Here is a 3,345-nt window from a genome sequence, read left to right as displayed (position 1 = left end):
GTGGTTGTGATTGAGAAGTGGTTGGTTGTGTAGTGGTTGGAGGTTCTGATGGGTGAGGTTCAGATGGTTGGACATCAGGATATAGTGCGGTGTATTTAATTTGGATCATAGTTTATTAAGGCATGTTTGACAGAGATGGGAATTTGGAGGGGCCTCAACACAGCCTTCTTATTATCAGTAGATAATAAGTTATTAAAAGCTCTTTTAGCTAGTCTGAATGGTGAAATGCACTCACTAGCTAATTGGGGCTTATCAGAACAACAAAAACTATAAATAAGCTGACAGAATCTAGCAAAGTAAACTGTATTCCTATCTTCTGTCATCCTATCCCCAATAAAGCCTAAAATAGCACTTGCATAATCAAAATCAGTTTGATTAATGAGAGCATACCCGATTTGTTGACTGAGAATTGGGATTGCATCAAAATTAGAACATTTGTTTGCAAAAGCCTTTGTGATGCAGTCAAAGAAGAAACTCCATTCCCTCCTTATGTTGGGTCTCTTCAATTGACCCAACTTTGCCAATGTCTTTTCATACCCCAGACTGGCCATTAGTTGTTGAAGAACTGGCTCTTCAACAGTTGTATAAGTGCAGTTCTCAGGCAACTACAGTGCTTGGCGTACCGTAGCCACAGTCACTACATGCTCATCCTCCCCTGTTGAAAAGATGATACTTGAGGACCCATGAGCACCACCATCATCATATGCGCCACTTCTCCAAAACTCCAGTACTTGAGTTCCAGAGATTATTTCAGGTTGGGTCAAAGCATACCCAATATCGGAGTGAGCAAGGAAGTCCTGAATAAAGTGAAATTCCGATGGAGCTTCATCCTTGCTAAGAATGGCCAAGTAATTGTTAGGGACAAATTTCGCTCCATTGAAAATAATGTCTTTTGGTGCCATTTCTGTAAGAAATAAGTGAGAAAATATATTGTGCACAAGGTGTTTGATAAAAGTCATGTATGAAAAAGCTTCAGAGAATATTAGACAGAGAGAATAAGAGAGATTAAGAATAGAAAAGTAGATAAAAGATTAGAAAATCTTTTAACTCCCATATATATACTCTCTCTCTCCACTCAACAGTCCTTTTTAGAAGTAAAACTGACACATGTACACCTGTCAGCCAGTAAATAGTTAAAGCAGAGTTAGTGGGCACGAGAAATAATCAATGATTACCGTGCACATGCAGTTTTTCAAGACAAACACGTTTACCACTAACCCAAATGATTATGACTATTTTTATCTCACCTAAATATATTCTGATTAAATATGACCGTTTCAGTATTTACCATAAATAAGTCAAGTAAAGAATAATGCCACGTAAGCATCAGAGTTTCCATCAGGATTTAATATCAGAACTTAACTTTTATCAGATTTTAACAGTCATCAAAACATGGCTTCTGTACTCAAAAAGTGAATATCTTTTTCTGTGATTCTTCATACAAATACTGACTTGATTCTTCAGAGTTTAATCATCAGAACTTCCAACGGAACTTGTCCTCAAAATTTATGGATATGACACTTAACTGTTTGTCAAAAACAACTTAATCACCACAGTAATTTTCATAATTCATATGGAATGGTAGTGTGTGCATTTAGCAAAATATCATATAAAGATTAAAGTCGGATATACTTCAGTACATCATAGAAATAAGGCATAACTAAGAAACGTGCTTAAAATCTGTCATTAATAATGAAGTCTACTATAGGATAAATTTTGTGCATGAATCCACCTCAACTGTTTGTGCTCATTTTATGCATCTTTTGAAATTTCTTTTTATAGTGGCTTCTCAGTGTTAGTGAGTCACAACTGCTTATCAGAATTTATGCTATTATCAGAGTATTTCTCCAGTAATCAAAGAATGTGAAAAGTCACCAAGAAAATTTATTTGCTTTTCTAATGCATATTACTTAACACCAACAATGCACTTGGGTCTTCCCTTCGACATATTTACTCTAGATCTCAAAGGAGTACCTGACTTTTATTTTATTTTCTTTTCTTTTCTTCAGATAAGTGAGACTTACCAAGCATTTAGTTCATCCTTAAGATTTACTGACATCAGAATTTGACAGATAAGAAGCAAGAATCTAGTTTGTGACTTAATAATAAGATACACAAAGTAAATTTAACTAAGATCAAAATCAGAATTTGCTTTTGTTAATGAGTTTCCACATAAACAACTAATTCAAACATGGGATTTCTAGTATGTTAAAGACTATTATGTCAGCATCTAGCACAGTATCCTCATTGGATTGAATAGTCATAGAACATTCAAATCACTATCAGAGTATTAAGATCCACATCAGATAATAATCAGTATTTAATGTATTTCAATTTAAGCACAGATTACATGAAGATAAGACAATCTGTAAACACTGATCATAAAGTCTGATGCATGAGAACAAAAACTAAGCAGATTTAGAGAAAGAACCTGAAACCATTCCAAGTTCATTTACCAGTCTTGTAAAAGTAGCTTCACATAATGGTTTTGTGAAGATATCTGCTAGTTGTTGATCTGTTGGAACAAAATGCAATTCCACTGTACCTTCCATCACATGTTCCCTTATGAAATGGTACCTTATGCTGATGTGCTTTGTCATTGAGTGTTGAACTGGATTACCTGTCATAGCAATAGCACTTTGATTATCACAATAAATAGATATTTTAGAGAATTCTAACCCATAATCTAGTAACTGATTCTTCATCCAAAGAATCTGTGCACAACAGCTTCCTGCAGTAATATATTCTGCTTCTGCAGTTGATGTGGAAATTGATTTATGTTTCTTGCTAAACCAAGAAATTAATTTGCCTCCAAGAAATTGGCAACTTCCACTAGTGTTTTTCCTATCTATTCTGCATCCTGCAAAATCTGCATCTGAGTAACCTATTAGCTTAAAATCCGATTCTCTAGGATACCACAATCCTCGATCAGTTGTACCCTTGAGGTACTTGAAAATTCTTTTCACAGCTATTAGATGAGGTTCTTTTGGATTAGCCTAAAATCTTGCACAAAGACAGGTAGCATACATGATATCAGGTCTACTAGCAGTTAAATAGAGTAAAGAGACAATCATACCTCTATAGTTAGTAATATCTACTGATGAACCAGTATCTTTATCTAACTTGGTTGCAGTGGTCATGGGAGTGGATGCAGTTGAACTGTCTTGCATTCCAAATTTCTTGAGTAAATTTCTGGTGTACTTAGATTGACTGATAAAAGTACCTTCTTTGTAATAACCCCAATTTTTGGAATTTTTGAAACCCTTATGAATAGTGTTTTGCTAATTATGCTGAATAAGAAAACTTTTCATGCCACACTATGTAGGGGCTCTTTTATTGATCTTC

The sequence above is a fragment of the Apium graveolens genome, chromosome 2 (genome assembly GCF_009905375.1).
Source record: "Apium graveolens cultivar Ventura chromosome 2, ASM990537v1, whole genome shotgun sequence".
Lineage (NCBI taxonomy): Eukaryota > Viridiplantae > Streptophyta > Magnoliopsida > Apiales > Apiaceae > Apium > Apium graveolens.
Note: the sequence above shows the minus strand (reverse complement) of the source record.